The following is a 22,010-nucleotide window of genomic DNA, read 5'->3' on the forward strand; positions in this document are numbered from 1 at the left end:
ACAAAGTGCACCATGGAATGACCAGAAACAATAATTATTTCGTCCTCGGTGGCATTAGCGGGAGAGCATCGCTACACCTTATTCCAGAGAAATTTCTTTTTGCATTGTCTGTGTCCGGCGATTCCGCGTATGGTGCCGCAAACACTGAATGCGTAGTCGAAGCTGGAACAAATTAATCCACTGTAGCGGATGTTTAGAAGGCTTGTCATGCACCACGAAACGTGCCGAGGTCGTTATAACAAACTTTTTGCTGACCACATGATCAGCACATAATTCCATATGGTTGCACAATGAGCTAGCTAAGCACCTGTAGCAAAGGCAGTGCACGTTCTTGTTAAACGTTGTTAATATAAACGATGGTTGTGCATAAGTGCAGTGACAGCTTTCCGTGTGAATTGGTCATAACCCACGTTTTCGAGCGTAGAAGCGCCTCAACGGAGCTAATCAGTTACCACAGCAAGTTCGTAAGCAATGATGAGGCACGAAAATGTGCAGCTGTTTTCCATGTACTGAATAGTTAGTGTACAGTGCCTTGACCACCGCCATTTCTTAAGCCACCTCCCATATAGACTCCCAGTCTGAACAGGTGTGGGACCTTAAACCATAAGAAGCAGTGCCCCCCCCCCCCCGCTCACACACACGAAATTTGAGGGCGCACGGGCTGATGCACACGCATACTTATTCACAGGCGCACACACATACACGTATACTCACATACGGCAACACACACACGCGACCGTAAACGCACGCATGCATGGGCGTACACATGTGCACAGGCACGCTTAACACAAGCACGGACTCGCACATACACGCGCACGCACACATGCACGGGTGTACACACAATCGCGCTTACACGCGAACACATGCGCAGGCTCACGCACACACACCCATACTCGGGCGAACATTATGTTCCTGTGTATAATCCACAGCAAACATGTAGCTTATAACCAACGCTAAGGTGAGCTTTCGTAACGTGGATTGCAGTTAATTGCCATTATAGATGAAACGCGATTTGCTTCTGCTGGCATTCTGCTGTATTCGGAGAGCACCTTCACACATTCTAAGTCTAGGCCGTCATTTAACGCAAGGTCCACATATTCGTGCAGTAGCTACGCTGCTCGGCCGCCAATTCGAAGGTCGCGGCTTGTATTCCGGCCGTGGCAGTCGAATTCATATGGAGGCGAAAAGGTAGAAGCCTGTGCACTGCGCGATATCAGCGCCCATTAAAGAACACCAAATGGTCAAAATCTCTAGAGCTTTCCACTACGACGACCCTCATAATCATATCGAGGTTTTTGAGACGTAAAATACCAAATAATATAATTATGTGTTCTTCTTATGCTGCATATTCCATCTGATGAATCGTCACCTACACCCTTCTCAGGCCCAAAAGCACCCTTAGAGCCTATTTTAGGGTGCTATCGAGGCAAGCACCCAAACAAATGGGTGCTTTTTTTCAATCGACCATTTATGGGTGTTAAAGGGTGTTTCAAAGGGTGCTTACTCGTAAAAGCACCCTTTTTACACCCTTTTGGGTGTAAAAATTTTTACTGTGCAGCTGCACTCTTTGCAAAGAGCGATCAGCTCAAAACCTCCGCATCGCTGCGCATTTCACATGTTCTGACAACTGGTGAGATTCTATGATTCTGACACGCAATGTTGAATGCGTTAAGCAGCTCCTCCCGGTACTTCACACTTTAAGGGCTCTTTATTTACAAAGCAGATTCAAACACTGGCATGGCTGCATGCCGAAACAGCTACTTGCTGGCAAAGAGGGCTCCTTTCAATTCTCACTTGGACTTTAGCCTTGTGTTTTATTTTTTTCAAAGTATCGCAAACATTCCCTCATATACAAAGCCGAGTTTTAGCTCATAAGAAGGGACGACGCTACCAACAGCGCACTTTCTGCTAAACGATATCTTTGTGGCCTCTGAGAAAAAAGAGCAGCGATGCTTTCTACGAGGTAAGCAATTTTGACAACACTGATCGTCCACAGTTTGTGCAACCATGCTATTTCTGCTTCACCTCCCTGTCCATTTAGGACGTGGTTATTGACAAGAAGGATACTCAATGACACGTGCATCTGCGCACGACTAAGGAGAATGGCACCTTCCTTTCATTAAACAGTTGGCATTTTGTATGTAAGCTTTGGCCCCTTGTTTATTGAAGACACGCGAATCCAAAGCAACACATGTATTGGGAGACAGTATCAACATTGAATGACCGTGAGAGCACCATTTCTTATAATGGTGCTTGCATATTACTTGTCGACCTAAAAGGTATTTATATGAAAGTAGGTTTTGAACGTTCACATACACTACGCAGTGTTGCCGTTTATAATAAGGTATAATTTGCACATACCTCTGGCTCGTATGACGAAACAAAATTCAAACATGCATGGTACATCCCAGCTGCTTTCTGCCATGAATTTTGATTAGATTCTGATATGAGTGGAACGATGAGACGTATAAAAGTGAAGAGGCGAATAGAATCCTGAGTCTGGAAAAGCAACAGGAAAATATTACGAGGTCTTCATGAGGACGGATTTTTTATTTTAACGTTCAGAATAAGAATAATTTGTTTAAACACAATTTAGCCAATACTTAACCAGTACGTACATGAGTAGGTCCCGTAGTGACGAGTGGGACCTCATACCTATGATAACATGGTGAATCATATCGTAAAAATAGCCACACGCGCATATAACGAAAAAAAGATAGCCTTATACTACCAAGAAAATATTTCAAAAATAGTCTTATATAAAATCAATGAATGTGTAAAGGATATGGGCCCCATCCATGAGACTGAGTTTAACAGGGTAGTAGGTGCACGAATATATAAAAAACACGCAAAAAGCTAATGCCTTCAAGGTTAGAACGCGATAGCTTAATCAGCCCCCGCACCGACTTACTTCAAACGAGCTTCGAGGAAATAAATGTTTTTGCACGCAGCATTAGTCCTTTGAAACTATGCTACGCTGCTACTGAATATACATTTGCACATTGCTCCTTCGCCACAGATTTTTTTTTTCTTATTTGCCGAAGTTGCACATATTGATCGGTACGGTTCCACATTTTCTTGCGCAGTTGCGGACTTTGTTATGGGTGGGCAGCTGAAAACTGCCCACAGGTAATGCAATGTAGTTGTTTAGAAACCTGATCTGTTTCTAGAATTCTACCAAGGAATAGTACATGCACTGAGAATACTGCTCTTACTAAATGACAATCATAGTACAATTTTTGCCAAAGCACGTCTACTCATTTAGGTGAATATGTGGCACAGCATCTTCTTGCTACGCAAGCAGTTCGTTTTTGATTCTCATTGGGAACTGATAATTTTTACTATTTATTCCATTTTGCTCGATTTTCAGGACACATATTTTTCGATCAAAAGCAGCGATTCGAACAATAACGCAGACGTTGCGATTTTTGCAAAATGAGCTATTTGGCTCTGCCACAATAAAAAAAAAACAAGACCGACTTCATTTAACATCAAAACCTTTGAGCATTTAGTAATAATAGATGAGACTGTTATGGATTCTCAAAAGCAAGTGGTAAGTAAATAACGACCAGTGGCCCTATGGTGTGAACGTTGGGTAAACTGAAATTATTCTTGTTTGTAAGTCTGGTATTATTAATATTGATAAGGCATGTTTTTGGTAATAAGGCAATTACAGAAGAACCTATATTCCGTATACCGAGGTACTCATACACCCTTATTCTTTAGTCATTGATAGCATCGTTTTTTAGAACATGTCGATTTAGGCTTGATATTGTCACTTCCAAGCTGCCAACATATTGCTTCATAGCAAAAAAGTATTTAACAAAAATATTTCTCTAGAAGTGATACATGCTTGCTGTGCGCGAAAGCCGACCGTGTTTCATAAAAATTATACCACCCTGCTGGATAAGTTTCACTGTAGGGAACCAATGTAAATGCCATTTTTACCCTTCTGCAGAAGGCAGAGGACCAGATCTCCTAGCACTCATTTCATCAACCACTTGACAGCTTTGGTAATACAGCACCCATAATCAATTTATGAACATGATGTGATGTTGCCAAGACTGTCCGTTGCTAAATACGCGAAATGTGTCGCAAAAGTGACAACGTGCGATGAGTGTTGTTTCACGGTGACAGAAAAAGGGACAGTAGTCACTCACAGTGAAGCATAGACACCACGACTGCTCTTTTTATCCCTCTTAGAGTATAAAAGACACCGAGTGAAAACTACCACCGTTTCCTCATTAAAACTACTCAATAACACAACAGCGTTTATGACATTCATGTAGTAATGACGAGAAAATACTGGGCTCATTGTTTTAAAGACCGAACGAAGATAACAGTGAACATATATAGATCTTGCAGAAGTATCGTTAAGAGGACAGTAAATCTGTAAGAGAAGGAAACGTTTTTATGGTTTGACCTAGTTTAGTAGAACAACTAGTGTAGCTCATTTGTCGAGCCTCTTGAAGTAACTTACCACTTGCACTTAAAGTGCGCATGTGCATGATCGTTTACACTTGTCTTTGTAGGTGTCTGTCTTGGAGAATGCACTAAACCTTTATCGACAAACCGGTAATTACTTTTTCACCTAAGTGTGCGTAGGGTACTTATGTCCAACATTCCTCCATGTAAATAAAATAAATTTTCGAAGCCTAGCAGGTCGTTTTCACTGTTAATAAAATTAACACACATGGGCGCCATATCATGTTTCTGTTGATGATGTGCTTCTAATAGTTTGAGTTCTGTGGTCCTTGTCAAGACAAAAAACGTAAAGCTATTAATCGAGAAACAAATCGATGTTCAGTTTTCGACCAGTCTGAAGGTGCATCAGTTGAGTAAAAAGTGTGGGCGTTACTGTAAGTCTAAGTGTTATTCTTTCATTCAAGAAAATCTCACAAAAATAAGCGCATTGAGCTTGCACCATTCGGTTTCAGAGTGTTGGAAAAGTAAAGGATAAACGCTATTCAACTAAAATTACTTAGCTACCGGTTTTGCACAGTCATAGCTGATACCTGTATTTCATAGCTCGTACATGAACAATAAAAGCACCTCAGAAAGGGTATAGCGTTACGAGATTGAGATGTTGCTACGGGGCGCCAGAGATGAACATATTAGAAAAGAAGATGATGTTTGTTCTTATGTCGTGCAGATTGGGCTCCATCTTGTATGCCTGCCTGTTTATTGTTATATATTTATCCGACGCCTTTTTTGTGTAACAATTTGTAATATTCACACCATATTAGTAGTAACTTTGCAGCTTCATAAGTATCCTTGTATTTCTACGCATAAGTGAAATACAGTCGCACTTAAACTAAAATAATCGGTTGTGCGCCATTTTATTTCGGTTGTGTTACTGTTTTCTTCAGCGTGGTGTCAATTTGCGCTTTCGAAAAATCCCCGTCACCAGTCAGTCAAGAAAGAAACTAAGCCTGGTGAAAAAGTTTTAAATGAAATAACAGTGCGTTTACACGGTTCGGTATTGCTACAGCGAAATAGTAATGTTCAATGCAACGGGTAATTGTATGCGTAATCTTCAGTCAAGTTTATTTTGACACGCGTACATCTAACGCTTTATTGTGGCAGGATATAGCTTACTAATTGTGTTTCATGAGTTGCCAACCTCAATACACAAGCCGAGCGTAAATATTCCAGGAAAAAAAACTTAGAAACATGGGCGTTCGTTCTAATCAGCAAAATGCACAATGTTAGTTGAGACTCGAAGACAATAGCTGGACTAATCTTTACAAAAAGTACAATGTCAATTTTCTTGAAGATAATAGTAAACACGTGAATAAAAGTAGTGGCCATTCTGCTCTCATACTTGGGTAAACTCGTCGTTTCCCTTGAAGGTATTGCAGACAAATGCGTAGAAATCCTGGCACGGATCAACGCTGTGGTCGAGTTTCGCACGTATCCACTGTCCCAATGAACGGCAGCGACAGCCTCCGCATGCAGTGTCAGGTCGAAGATAGGACGGAATTTGATGCCGTGTCTCGGGTAATGCAGTCGTCCCTTCCGATCGAGGCACTCGCGATGGTCGTGTTACATCTAGCACCGAAGATTTGGGAACGTTGAGGGGAAACATTGTGCCCGTCTGGTGGTGAGGGACAAAAGTACTTTAGTACAATCATGAGCCAGCAATTTATTTGCTTACTGAGTAGGATACTTCTATCACAAGCAGCATTTTATTAAGCTGGCAAATAATGGAACGACAGTAAATGCTCCAATGAACGGGCGCTCTTACAGTAATAAAAATTACTTCACAACCTTTATGGGAGCAGAAATAGTTACTGTGAATAATGAGGATGTAGTTATAACACATTGACGACAAGAATTGCATCAGTAGAAAATGGTTCTGTGCACCATGGTGTATTTTTGCAAAATCTCTCCGTCAGGCCTATATTCTTTCAGCCTTATTGTTACCGTCCCGTGTTAAGGAAAATTATGACTTAGCATTTTAGCAGTGTAGAAAATCACACAATCTTTACATCTGCTTAAGCACCTGCTCAAGAAGGCCTAATCAAATTCCAGCCCCGGCAATGGCATTTCTCAGGAGGTGAAAGCTGAGATGTACCCAAATAAGATTTAGCGAAATTTGAAGAGTCCTCTCCTACCGCTGTCCCCGACTATAAATTCGTCACTTCGCAACTCAATACGCTGACACCTATATATTCAAGGATATTTTTCCGCATACGAAAAATTAATCAAGCAGGTGGGCACAGATCTAGGTGGAGGTCTCCCTACAAGGCAGGAATTTACTATATATGAATAGTTTGCAATGTTGATTAAATTTAGTGTCGGAGACTGCGCACTCTAAGCGCATTCGTTTTTGTTGTCACTACAGCTACAATACTGAGAAACCCTGGCGCACTTTGGCGTCATCGTTAGGAGTGAGTCTGTGTAAAGGACAGGGATGATAACATAGGGGTCACGCGTCTTTTGTGCCCCGCCGTGGTGATCTAGTGGCTCAGGTACTCGGCTGCTGACCCGCAGCGCACGTGTTCGAATCCCGGCTGGAGCGGCTGCATTTTAGATGGAGGCGGAAATGTTGTAGGCCCGTGTGCTCAATTTCGGGTGCACAATAAAGAACCGCAGGTGGTCGAAATTTCCGGAGCCATCCACTACGGCGTCTCTCATAATCATATGGTGGTTTTGGGACGTTAAACCCCACTTAGCAACGCGTCTTTTGTATTATGTAAGACCAAAAGTGCGCATAGGCTGCAGAATATCTCTATTCAAGCTGAGAGTAAACGCGTCGGCCGTCTTCAGTCAGGTCAACGCCCCACCGGGGTGAGCACACAGGTGTAAGAAACGCGAGAAGAGGTGGGCGGAGTGGTTCTGTTGCATGGCTTTGGCAAGAACACCGTTCTTTCAAAATTTCTGAGTGGTAGCATGCACCCCCATTTTCAAAGGCATTAGGAACTGACTGATACATTTGTGCGTGCGCACTAAACATTTAGCAATAGAAACAAGGTGCTGTGTTCTCTGTAGCTAACAATCTCATACTTAAGGGGAAAAAAGATTTAACTAACCAAGCACCCATATCAGGCATCCTTGCTGCGTTGGTTTAGTGGTTACGGTTCTCTAGCGATCACCCAAGTTTTCGGGTTAGGTCGTGGGTGCTTCATCGCACTCTGTTGAAAAGGAAATTCTTAGAAGCTGCGATGTTAGTCCCCGTTAGGGAACACCAAATGGGCGAAGTGTTGGAGCCCTCTACGCTTTCTGATGCCTCATCGAAATGGTAAGTTGTTTTAGCAGCATGATAACATGTTTGCTTTTAAGCGGTAACAACAACATTTGACTGGTTGATAACCTTGCATTTGACTTTGCAGGACACATCTAAAGTATTCTTCGAACCTTGCAACAGATGCATCTTCCTGCAGCTTTTCGGAACGCAACCGCTACACTTTGCAAAACATACCCGATTCTTTGTGTTTTAGCTTACATGTTTTTTTTTCTGCATGGTACATCACGAGCGCTTCTGCACTCGTGTGCGATAGCGATAAAAAATAAGGACTTACACACTGGTGAACAGTTTACTACTGTTCAGCACTTATGTGATGCTTACCGTGGTAGGAACCTCTTGCGATTGGTTGACGAACATGAATCGGAGTAAAAATAGGCAGCAGATTAGGCCTGGTCCAGCAGCGAGTAAAATGACCAGGCAGAGGCTCATCCATTGCATAGCCTGAGCCTTGTCAGTTTCCTGATCAAGAAGTTGTTCATACCGTAGTGCGTAAGCCTCGAGATCCTGGATAATTAGCCCCAATTACCGCGATCACCAGGTCTGACAATGTGAATAACATTTGTACAGCTATGTGCTTCTTGGGCCTTCAATGTAGTTTAATAAATTACAGTCGGGAAAGCTTACAAAGTTATTATCAAGAAATCATACCTACCGACAGGATGATTGACAAGAATAAAGCACCATTTCGTCAACTTATTTAGGTATTTTGTTGTTGATTTACTGTTGATTTACCCTTACTGCAACAGGCAGTTCAATTGTGAATGGTGCAGAAAATACACAAAATCAAGGTATTTTGCCAGCGTGAAAACTCAATAAACATAGTGGCTAATATAGCATTTTCATTTACTTCTTCGCTACTCTCATCTTTCCCCAATGGAAGAAAAAAAAAGGTAAGATGACTGCTAGCCCGTGACAATTTTCGCACTGATAGGCAGTAATATGAAAGTTTGGCAATCTCTCTCGTCTAGTTGTTCGCTCTTTAGAACTTAGTCGACACGTTTAAACACGTTAGTGAACTATGCGAGTCAGGCCAATCATATTGGTAAGCCGGCGTCATTGCCAAGTAGAGCGGAAGGTTACAAAACAAAACAAGCTGAAAAGTAACGCGTTTAAACTCGTTCGTGAACTATGCGTGTCAGGCCAATCATGTCAAATATTGGTCAGCCGGTGACTTCGTCAAGTAGAGCGGAAGGTTAGAAAACAAAACAAGCTAAAATGTAAATAAATATGGCAGGTTAAGAATCTCTACTCATGATGAAGGGTACCCGCTATGAAGGCCTAACAGGGCACGACGGCTGTCCCACATGTCTCAAATACTCTAACTTACCGAAGCTCTAAATGACAGCGTTCCTCAAAGTTACATCTTGGTTATGAGAAGCTCAATCTCAGTAGTCGTTTTATAAGCTGAAAACCACAACCAAGAAAGTGTAAGGAGACCGACATTGAAGTTTTCTCACACTTCTTGATGCTTCGAAGGGAAATACATGTACATTTAAGGGGTCGTTTTTATTGGTAGCTCAGTATTGATGGTCGTTAGCGTGCATTAATATTGCCTTAGGGCAAATTTTTGTCAGCATGGTTTAGGCAACGTTTACAAAAAAGTTTGATACTTTAACTACCAACACGAAAAAAATTTTGACAACTAAAGCTGACACGCAAAAAAAAATCAGTGCATAATACAGATTTTGTAAAGCCCACATTTTCTAACGAAAGGAATGAAGAGTGTCAGAAAATATATTGCAGAAGGCATGTCTTATAAAGCTGTCTTGACAAGTTAAAGTGTTTTTCGTGGCGACGTGGTTTAAGACACAAACGTTGCTGCACATGTTACGGTAGGTGGTTGTTTTGGTGAACATTAAGAAGGACAGCCGAAGGAGCTAACAGACAGGAAACACGAGAATACGCATATTGCACTCGCACCTTCATGCGTGTGGCTTCGCGTCTTGATCTTGAGGCTTGCAATATGTAACGCCTTTAGCAGTAGAAAGTTTTACCTTAATTTTTCAGGTTTTTGGCAACTGTTTGTGGAAGAATAAACCTGCTCCCTTTAACACCTCTCGTACACCTGGTCTATGAAATTGATGAGACCATGTCTTTTTGAAACCAACGGGCTACCTTATGCATCCACCTGATAGAAGAATAGATAGATAGATAGATAGATAGATAGATAGATTGATTGATTGATTGATAGATAGATAGATAGATAGATAGATAGATAGATAGATAGATAGATAGATAGATAGATAGATAGATAGATAGATAGATAGAAACCGAACTAAAACAAATACCGAAGAGCTAGGTACCGAATGCGGGGGCCAGGGGTTCGAACCTGCGTTCGGACACCTCGCTGTGGCGCGTGTTCAGTAAGTGCAAACAGTCACGAAGTGCACGTCTTTCAAGATACTAATAGTAAACTGATGATACACCACGTTGTCCGCTAGTGGTCGAGCTGCTTCACAATGTTCAGAGTCACCCCCCCCCCCCGTAGTATGGTGAAGAGAGATGGTTTCAAGTTCATCAACCCGCTTCGTAATTTTCCGTAGTCCACCTCCGAGCTCTACTTAGTTTTACTGGTAATTGTTACCCGTGCTTCATCTCTTATCTCATGTGTGTGTAGATTGGGAAGTCTTTTGATATCACTGTAAAGCGTGCGTTGAAGATATAGACGAGGAGAGATAAGAAAATATATAGAAGGGAGCTGCTGGTCTACAAGAGCCAATGTAGCGGTTAGCTGGATGTATATAGTGGACTCTTGCAAGGTGCTGCTGAAAAATAAATCAATAATTAGCAGCTTCGACTGATAACGCTCACATCTGTGTGTTTTTCCGTGCCTCTTTGTACTGCAGCAACGCGCTGCGTGACCTCTTTTTCTTTGTTTATTCGTGCGCTTGAACAGACAGTGACCTTCTTCATCAAACTTCCCTGTTTGTTGCTATCGCATTCATCACTTCAGCCTTGCGGTGTAACTGAAACGTTTTCGTTCTAAACATTGTATTGAGCCTTCCGTGGCCCTTTTGAGAACCTTTTTGCAACAAACGCATTTTTAAAGACTGCCTCTCCGGCATCAGAGGCATTCGAAGACTTTTTTCACTTCGCCTTGCTAAGCACTGCCTTCAGGATTTGTTCATATTTGACCAATCTATGATGTATTGTGATGACGTCGCCATGCGACCTGACGCCATATTGACGGTAGAATGATATTTTCCAAGGATTAAGCCCGGCTTTCATGCGAGTACGATAAGAATAAAATTCACACGCATGCCGCCCAGTAATAGCAATCCTCCACACATTATTCAACATTGTCTTGCAAAAAAAAATACCGTTCAGTAAGGAAGAATCCAGAGACCCCTCTTGCGACGTCATTCATATCGACAGATTCGCTTGTCTAAGTTTGTCTGAAAAATATAGACCACATTACCATGATAGAGTAGAGTCCGCGTGGATCTTCCACAAGTAGAGGTGCTTATCTTGGTTCTCGGGGTCTTCGCTTGGTACTAGTTAAAGTAGCGCCTTCCGATATAGGGTATCGAACATAAACGATATGATTTAGGAGGCAGCACGAGCGGTTTAGATGATGGAGACTGCGCCACTAGATGTCCCATACCCACTAGCACAAAGGTCACTATGGGGCTCGTGCTTGTGTTAAATATGATGTAAGAATACGGTAGTTAATTTTTTCACCGTTGTTTATTTGTTTCATTTGTTTACCTAACGTTTCGGTGTTCCGAGCATGACCACATTCTATTCACAAAAATAAATGTGACGTTTCGTCTTTCCCTGCATTTCCACAAACATATTTATTTACATCAATTGCAGGCTCTTTGTGCCATCCATGATAGGACGGTAGGAATATGTTTTACGGGATAAACAAACTGGACTGTGTTTTCATGCAGGCTAGCCCAGCGCTAACCATCGCTTTGTACTGTACTAGATAGTTTCAATTTAAAAATTGCCATTCTTTGCCTAAACAGGCAGGTGTGAAGGCATGCTTAGAGACCAAATATTTTTACCAATTTTTGAATGACGAAGATGAATGACTGCTGCGGCAGAGCAGTAAATACAGTGCTCGAATGCTTAACCAAATATCACAGGCTCGTTTTCCAATAAATATGTGTGTAATACTGAATTAATTGCTTTTGGGATAAAATAAAAAATTCTTTGAGAAACTTACCCGCACCAGACTATATAATGGTACTTGTGTTTATATTTAGGCACACTTCTTATACGTATTTGTATTCAGCTTCTTGTCTCGCAGTTATCAAAGTGTGCATTTAGTTTTTGTCCGGCGTTTTTTCGTGTCTTCTTTTCAGCGCTATATTAAAAGTATCTTTTCTCCCCTCAAAGCTTTATTGACAGTTTCAACCAGTCAATTTTTTGTAATATACTGAGGCAATACTTCACTAAAAATCTATTTATGGCTTCCTAAACTCATTGCACCTAACTGAATTCTGTTCCTCGCAATAATCCTCCTGATCACTAAGCGTCGTACCGATGGACACGCGGCAGATGCAGAAAATCAGAGTTTTCTATGAGATGGGTTACCTGTTGTGCGAGCGCGCCCTTCATCAAAGCATTCACAACCAGAATATGTCCACGGTGACCCGCCATTTTGTTTTGCAGAAGGTCTATATTATCCCATGCCACCGCTTTCAGCAACGCGAGGTGCCCTTGCGCTCGAAAAATCTATTATTTAGATGGTAGCAAATGTTTCCGTATTTCCTCACATTGTCTGTTTACTTATTTTATGGCATATCCTGGCAACTTCGTCAATACGTCTTGTGTGAATTTTCAAATTACAAAAGAAGAAATGCATGCTAATCAAGGAATAAAAAATATAACGAACCCCAACGCATAAGCGAATTATTGCAATTACTGTGAGAGTGAATAACAAGCCAATTGTTACATTAACCTCTTTGTTTCCACGCTCTTTGAGGCCGATCCCGCTCGGTTTTCCGTGGGAAACCTTTCGCAACCGCATTCGGCATAGCCTGTTTCATATAAGTTGCAATATTGTCCTAAAATGTCATGAATTAACAAGTCTTGTTTGATTATGTTTTGCAATGGTTCACTGCATCAACTGTTTCAATAAATTTTCTTCTTTGGGAAAGCTTTAGGCGCGCAATATTGTGAAGAAGAACTTCACAGTTGTCGCAGTTGTAGGCATGCGTGCTCATATTTCGGTGTACTTTAAAGAGCGCCAGGTTGTCGCCATTTCTGGGGCCCTCAACTATGGCGCCTCCTATAATCATATGGTAGTTTTGGGACATGAAATCTCGCACAACATATTAAAATAACAATTTTGGCATTCATTTTGTTTGCCAGGTTATGTGCTTTTTGAAATAAAAACAACTTTAAGGGTCGATTTATTTACTGGGTTTTTGAAAATACGACAAGGAAAATTAGCTCAGTCGGTGGCTTGTTGGCGCATTAAGATCGAGCACCCTTTGCCACTAAAGAGACACAGACACGCGTTTACAAATAATACCAACAACGCACAAATTATGTCAGTTTAGCGGGTGTATCTCAGTCTTTATTTCATATGCCGCACATTGTGCCTCGTATGATCACAGCCATGGAGGAGTATAGTGAGCGGTTAGGTGCGTTTCGCAATGCATTGATCGCAGTGGTTATTCTCGAATCTCAGGCGGTACAGACGTCGCAACTGGAGCCAAAGTGCCGCTTGAGAAACTCCCGCCGAAAGCGGATGTTAGCCCCGGTGAACGCACTCCCGTGATCATCACGTTGACGCCGCTACGCCACTTGATCGCCATAGGCACTGCGCCGTGTCACCTATAACAAAACGCAATAGGGTCCCTTTTTCCCTTCCACTCCATTTCCCTTCCCTTCCATTTCCACTCCATTTCCTTTCCATTTGTATGCTCAAATTATATGGGTTATGAAGCTTGGTACGAAAAAACTTCGGAAACCTTTTCCCACAAGCATCAACACCCGCCGACGATTGAAGTGTGATGGTGACGAGGGGTAAAATTTTAAAAACTAAAAAATTAATTTTTTTCAAATATGCCTAAGCTTATACATGTCGAAGTTAACCATAATTTTATTTAATGGTTTATTTCACACCTGGCTAAACTGTTGACTGCCTGTATGTTTGGTCGAGTGCCATAAAAGGGGGAGAGGGTACTCAGGCGATCTGCTATCAGAGCTTGTGTCTAGCACGGCGCATTGAGTGGTCCACGAGGCATCGCTAACTTTTAAAATGCGAAGCATTTCTTAGAGAACTTCAGTGACTGAGTGTATCTATCTATCTATCTATCTATCTATCTATCTATCTATCTATCTATCTATCTATCTATCTATCTATCTATCTATCTATCTATCTATCTATCTATCTATCTATCTATCTATCTATCTATCTATCTATCTATCTATCTATCTATCTATCTATCTATCTATCTATCTATCTATCTATCTATCTATCCGCCTATGACTTTTAGATCTCCTGGCTGCTTCGATTATGGTATCGATTTCAAACTTGGTATGGCATAACATGACCGTATGAGGAACATACTTGACAAGTCATAACATGAATATTGAATTTGTAGGTCATGATTGTCATGATTTACATTCCATAGTTCCGCAGCTTTTGCGGCGGTTTCGTTCACATGGCATTTTGCAAAATCGGTATGGTATGACAGTATTGCATAGCAAACACAAGCGACTCACCCTAAGATGCAAATCATGACATGCGTGACATGTAACAACATGACTACATGCCACGCTCATGATGCCCTCGTGGCCGCTTCGCTAGCGTTACATGTACGAAATCTGGTATTATGGGACGTGAATGGATGACGAAGGTGTTATGCTGGTGCAAGCATCATAAATATGATATGCGTCCTATGTAACAACATGACGACATGTTTCGCTAGCTTTCCTTACACCAAATATGGTATTACGGGACGTGAATGGATGATGAAGGTCTGTGACTGATGCAAAGATAATCATGAGATGTGTATCATGTGAGTACATGGCTACATGCCGCAGTCAAGGCGCCATACATTTCGACGTAACGCGGTGCGCATGCTCGCCGCCATTCATTTCGTCGCGTCACGAGCGTGTTGTGACGCCAGGCGCGCGCCGCTCGGCGTTGTTTTGACGCATGCGCGTTTCAGCGCGTCCGGCGTCCCTCTGTCTCGAAAACAGGGAGACGCAGTGTTGTCTGGGTAACGCATCGGTGCGAAATGCAGCATGCTGCATTTCGTGCCGGTTGCTGTCGGGCCCTGCCGACGGACACTGGTCGCGCATGTCGCGCCTGGCGTCAAACTATAGAGTTCTCGCGTATTGCTAACGGAGCGTCGCTTCACCCAGCGTGCGCGCGTGTCAACACTACGTTGGAGTATAATGGGTCCTTCATGATGCACTCTAGACCGTATTGCTAGCTCCACATTTGCCAAAGTTTCGTTACGTGACGTCATTGGATGACGAATTATATGATTGGTGCAAACATAATAATCCTGGCGGGCGTGTCGTGTAAGAACATGACAACATAGCACGCTCATATGTGCTCTCGTTTGTTTCGCTAGCTCCACATATACTAATTTGATATCACGTGACGTGAATAGATGACGAAGATAAACGACAAATCAAAACATGATAATCATGACATGTAAGTCATGTAGGGTATCATTTACCTCCACTTCCTAATGTTGTGCTGACCTTAAAGTGCCATATCAACCTTCCTCTTTCGTGCTTCGCATATAATCGATTCCCACTGTAGGTGAGATTTGCCAATTTTTCTTATTTGTTTTTAAGCAGTCAGCTGCCGCCTTCGTACGTAAATGGCGACAGCGGGAACGAGCCACCTAGTTGTGGACACATGGACTTCTACAGAAGGTACTCTACCAGTTTACATATACCTCGTTCATTCTCGGGTGCGGCGCTGTAGTAAGCGCATGAAATTGCGAGCTAACTTTGTGGTGTGGTTTGCAGGATGTGCCGACCACCGACCGGCACTTGCATAACCGTACACAATTTTGCGCGGATGGGAAGGCTGCTTGATTGTCGGTATGAAGTTGCCGCCAGAACTCGGCTTGCCGGGCTTGGTTTTGTGCCAGGACTGCAGCATGAGCCCTGAGAGTACGAGCTCATTCACATTTGCACTATCAGCACTATTCTTGAGTTTTCCGTGGCATACCCGCGTGGAAGATTTCATTAGAAACTTATGCACGCGTGCTCGTTGCCGCGGCTGCTGCGTGGTGGCGGCATCACTCACAACGCAGCCAATGGTGTGCTTGTTGGGTTTGATGCTGGGAATGACGTAACTGATGAGACAACCAGTGGAGACCAATCATCACACCACTGCCGCGCAGTTTTCGTTTTTCATAGTTACTTTCAGCTTTCACCGTAATAAACATTTTCTCAACAGCGAGGATTTTTTCGTTCAAAGCGCTTTTTGCTTCTCCTTTAGAGGTGGCGGAGCGCCGGTTATGTAAGCCGATATGTCAATCTGGACAGAATAGTTTCAAATTCATAAATTGAGTTTTAAAGTGTTTCAAGAACATATCGCTACTTTGTAAAAGTCAACCTGTAATTGGTATGCACTTCACTCATCTGAACCTCTCACCTCCTCTTCCTATGCCTGAGCCAATGTCTCAAAACAGTATGCACGAAAAACTTTTCGATATCCTTGTCGAACTATCAACGGGTGCACAGGCAGATGTTTATTGCCTAGCAATAAACACGAACAAGAGCTGTGGCTGAATTGAATCTGAGGCTTGCAGGCACGCTGGCACGCTGCCAGTGTGTACTTGCATGTCGTATGCCCCGCCGCGGTGGTCTAGTGGCTAAGGTACTCGGCTGCTGATTCGCAGGTCAGCAGCCGAGTACCTTAGCTGCGGCGGCTGCATTTGCGATGGAGGCGGAAATGTTGTAGGCCCGTGTGCTCCGATTTGAGTGCACGTTAAAGAAACTCAGGTGGTCTCAATTTCCGGAGCCCTCCACTACGGCGTCTCTCATAATCATATAGTGGTTTGGGAACGTTAAACCCCACATATCAATCAATTGCATGTCGTACACCACAGGAGTGTTAGAAATTCAGCACTGACAACAAGAAGCCCTTTCGGCGAGTTAGTGGGTACAATTGGCCGCGGCCGCCCTGGGAGGCAAAAATTTTGTAATAAATCAATATGTCCTAAAATATTTACAAATAAACAATACTAAGAGTTCGTGCTATACAGATAGAGAAAAGCTCCTTTAAAACCGAAAAGTGCAGTTCTCAGGTAATCCCGTAGGAGCTTATATAACACAAACGCACCATTCTTAGAACTCGGGCATGTTCATGAGGTGAACTACACACCGTGAGTAGAATTGTGCGTATACCATCCTCATGATGTGCTGCGCTGAACACATCAATCTACACAACGAATTACGAAGAACACCGAAACCCCTACTAAATGGGTCGCGAAAGTTGGAACGAAAGTTTTTCGGAAACCTATTGCGACAGACATCCACAAGCGCGTGACGATTGAAACCTGACTAGGTAAAGAGGGGACAAACAATCATACCTAAAACTGCGCAGGATTGTTTCTTGAAATCGTTGAAATTTTATACTTGTCAAAGTTTACTGTAAACTTTCTTTACTGTGTATATGAAACCTGGTTGTATGGGTTATCGCCTCACATTTTCTTCGAGTGCAATAAATGGGTCAGGTGGGGAGGGGGGGGGGCGTATTCAGGCAGTTTGCTATTAGAGCTTGTGTTTAGTTCAGCGAGTTTTTTGGATTAGCGAATTCCCAGATCAATGGGCATCGTTCACGTTTCCGCGGTTTGCGTACCTTCAATAGTGTACTTAGTTTGCATGTTCTGTTTACTGGTGTGACATTTCTGAGCTGAACTAGCTCACAGATTGTGTAGATAGCCGCTCCTGTGACTGCCGACTGCTTTCGCTGGCGCACGGCTGGCATGCCCTCGCCTTGGTGACGGTCAACGAGACACGCTAAGAAATAAGACGATGTACACAACGCCTACCAAGTTATATTTTCAAAGTTTCTGTCTCGCTGCAGCGGTTCTTGACGATTGAGCAGCGTGAGTTTGCGAGCTGTTATGCTATTGTGCTCGTGAACATAGGTATCACACTCTCCTCCGTGAAGTTTTTTGTGCACATTGTGAGTACGTCATTTGGATAATAAAACAACTTTGCGTCCTTAAACTTTCTTTGTTTCTTTCCTCTCCCGCACGAACTTAGCGAGCCGGAAGGCGAAATAAAGACGCGTAATAATACCGACACATGAAAGGGTCAGCAATGAAAAAACATTTCAATTTCGCGCAATGTAAGGCGAATGCGCGACTTCGCTACCACTTCGGGTTGTGCTGCTATAGTTTATTTTTATTTTTGTTCGCTGTTATTTGTCTCCTTATCACGTACATGGCGACAATGGCAACAAGCCGCCGACGACTGAGCCCATGGGCTTCAATGGAACTCACGCTACCAGTTTACATATAGCTTTGAACAGTTGCTCAAAATATTTCTTAAGCCCAGAAATTGTTTATTCTCTCTTCTGTGACGAAGGAAACAAGCACTGCGTACGCATTTAGGGTTCCCATGAGGTCAGCCAGGTTTTTGTTATAAGTGCGTAGTACAAGGTCTTGTGCTACCGATCGAAGGACAGCTTGAATGAAAGAGTCAAACTAACTAATTATTACTATAATGTGCTTACTTCGAAACCTAATTGAGAGTGCAATTGATTTTGGTCGAATGTGAAAAGGAAGTGCACTGATTTTGGGGGCCGGGCGCTCTAATTACTGCACTATCAACGCTCACGCATGGTGCTTCGCAAATGCACCTTTTATTGGTTGCGCCTGCTTCCTTTGATATTAATCTCGCTTGGAGCTGCATGCTAATGCCGTCTGGTGCGGGTGATGTGAAGTACTGCATCACGACGAGAACGCGCTGAGCAGTTGCCCTTAGCTGCTTTCAGCGGGAAACAGGGCAGCGCGAGGCAGGCCATTGGGAAGTGGAGCAAAACAGGACGCTCACAGCTCAAGTTTGAAACTCTGCCTCTCGCAATTCTCTAGGCCTCTGTTGTGTACGAATGAATGCAGGTACAAGTTGCTTCATTAAGAGCTTCCAATGGACGTTTTACACCTCAAGTGGCGATGCCTTCAATTCATGATGAATACCATTTTTGTATTCATGCAAACATCAGCTACGAAAAGACTGAAAGTGCCATTTTCGGCATTTGTAGAAGGGTTTAAGATGTGCCACCACTTTTTTTTTCTTGCGTGAATTCACAGTAAACGGTAATACTATTTCCAAACAGAAAAAAAAAACACAGTGCAAGCAATTCCTATGACAAAGCGCTCAACCATATATGTTCGTGGGTGATTGATTGGCTGAATGCCCCTTTTATCCTGGCGCAAATCATCATGAGGGATATGCTCCTAATGATGCTGATGATGATGATGATATCTCAACAACGGCTCATACCCACGCAGAGAAATTGCACATACCTTGTAACAACACTGATTGTTGGCCTAGTTGGTACTTCATCAGTTGGTACATACCTCATCGTTGTCCTCCATGGCTGCAATCATTTGACGTCGCTTTTGTTGGATTCGCATTGGGCCAAAATCTCCCACAGTTTTGTTGTGTATGCCTCAGACAACTTGTGCTGAAAGCGATGTTTTTGTTTATCAGTAAATGATTTGATCATCCCCCCCTCCCCCCCCCCCCCCGCGCAATGATTTCTTTCTGCACCTAAGGTGATTCACACTTCCTCTAGTAAAGGAGGCATTGCAAGTTTTCTACGACTTATGTGTTTGTTTTGCGCTGATTAGAATTTCGGCACCCTTACCCTAGGACGTTTAAAGAAAAATTGCCGGAGTGAAAGCTCTTGCAATAAGGTATGGTATGGAGAACTTTATTGAAGTCCTGAGAATCAGTCAAAGACTGATGCTGGCTGCTCCCACGACGGGACAGAGAAGCCAAGCCCCGCTGCCGCCACACGGGCCTTCTAGACGGTCCTTATTTGGTCCGCCAGCACGTCACTGTGTCTCATTCACTGCCACCACTGTTGACCGTGAAAAGCCGCACCAGCCATTGCTGAACAGCGCTGAAGCATGCGTTCAAAATTGAGCAAGCCCCCACTCTTACCTAAACAAATCTAAACCCCGCATTCCGGATTAATTTTATTCATGACGACTGGGTTGGGGTACGTCAGCGTCTGAAGAAGCCACAATATAACCGCCTGTGGCTTGTTAAGTCTAAAATGTTGCGAGGGGAATTCCCCGCGCTTTAAGTAATAATGTTTGACTATATCGTTGTACGTGAACAGCTGGTTCCTAAACTCCTTAGCGGGAGATGCAGCTGCCCCAGGGATTGCAAGGCACACTAATGTTTGAACCTTCCTGTGCGCCACATTATTAAGGTTACGTAGGGCTCCCTCCACTGACCCAATGTGCGCCGGAAACCAAGTAATGATACGCGGAGTGATGTCCTTTTCCTGCAGCAGTCCGTAAGCCGGTTCGATAATAACTACTTCCAAGAAGGCTTTTGCAAAGCGAGAGTTGCTAAATACTAAAACTCTTCCCGAATCAATAAGAGCTAGAGCAATAGCCACATGCTCAGCGACCCCAAGATCTTTCGTATAAGAGGAAGCGGCGTTTTGAACGCTCCCTTTCCCATCTACCACCGCCACCACTGAGAAAGCATCTTTCCTGTTAATCCATACTGCGTCAACAAATGCTGACTCTTCCTCCTGACCCTTTACCTCGCGCAACAAAGCCATAGCTCTCGCCATTCGTCTCCTCATATCATGCACAGGGTGCAGAATTCCCGGAAACGGGGGGACCATGATATTAGCCCTGATCTTCACTGTTGCCTGCAAGATATGCCTACCAGCTGGCGTACCCAGCAACCACTCTCTCTGTGCTATACGCTGAGCCTCGGCAATTTCAACAAGATTATTATGTAAACCCAGCCACAACAACATATCCTTCAACGCACTCACAGGCAAACTGAGCGCTGCCTTAACGGCTTTTTAATTGAAGCTTCCAGTATGTGTTTCTACCTGTTTTTCAATTTAGCATAACAGCTACGTGCGAAAAATGGCACATAATAAATCCCTGAACCAAGCGCACCACATCTTCATCTCCTAATTCCCTCTGCCTGTTAGAGATCATTCGGATAGGTCTTATGGCCTACTGTGTCTTCTTGGTAATACGCTGAATAGTTATATTGTTCGATTTATTTGCATAAATTACAAAACCAAAGACCCTAATTCCATCGACTTTTGGTACCAACGACTCATTGCTGGTACAAGCTGTAATGCAAGTTTTTACTTCTGGTACCCAATTCTTTGGTCTACGACCTAACTTCTTGCATTTAAAGTTTGACAACTCTGACTTTTCAGAGGAACACTTGAGCCCCATAAGAAAGCCAACGCAATACCTTTCCAGCAAAAGTGAAGCCAGCGTTTTTTTTTTTCTCCCAAGACGTTGGAAACATGCTCTTTACTTGTAGTGCTCACTTCGAGATCAAGTGGTTTGATATGTTAGTGTGAATTCCACGTTAGTTTTATATTAACAGAGAAGTTTTCCCGACGAAATGACACACTGAAAATAGTATGCGTGGCTGAATCTCCAAAAAACTTTGCCTCTAATTAGAGGCTTACAAAGGAAAATTAGTAACACTAAGACGCACTTGGAGCACTCTGTGTCCCGAAAACTTTTCCACATTACACTCGTTGGGCTTGCGAGGGAAACGCTCCGTCGTTTTGTGTTGTGCTCCTTTCGGCGTTCCAGTCTTCAACGCGACCAGCGTTCTGGCGGCATCGCTGCCAGGTGTCCACTCGCGACTTTGGCAGCCAGATACCTTGAGGCCTGATTCCACCGTCGTCGGCCTCTGCTGGGACCAGCAAGGATGGCGTAAAGGCCTGCGGCACTCCCCCTCAAGGAGCACTGCTTCAACTTCACCGTCCCGGAAGTGATGGCGTCCGTCGATGAGATAATCGGTGACCTCTAAGGCGACATGGTGAGTGCTGTTCCTACAACACCTAAGAGTTTCGAAGTTCCTAGTTGCGGCTTGGTCCGCTGCACAAGCAACCGTGTTGATGGTAAACTAAGGTTTCAAGCTACAAGGTCACAAAATGCAAGTTGAAGCAATTGGGGCACCAAGTGTGCAAGGCAGTGTGCTCCGCCTCCCGCCGTATGTGTCAGATGACGCAGTTATTTAAGCTCTTCAGCCATACAGAAAAGTGGAGGGTATCACATTTGTTACTCAGCGAAGGCTTCAATCAACGTAA

At 43.3% G+C, this 22,010-nt stretch overlaps 1 protein-coding gene across 1 annotated transcript in view; it reads left to right on the forward strand.

Annotated features, from left to right (window-relative positions):
* LOC142803896 (neprilysin-21-like) overlaps positions 1–22,010 on the forward strand; it is a 155,465-nt gene that overhangs the window by 11,669 nt on the left and 121,786 nt on the right. The gene's annotated exons all lie outside the window — the stretch shown is intronic.

This window comes from Rhipicephalus microplus, chromosome 3 (assembly GCF_043290135.1).
Source record: "Rhipicephalus microplus isolate Deutch F79 chromosome 3, USDA_Rmic, whole genome shotgun sequence".
NCBI lineage: Eukaryota > Metazoa > Arthropoda > Arachnida > Ixodida > Ixodidae > Rhipicephalus > Rhipicephalus microplus.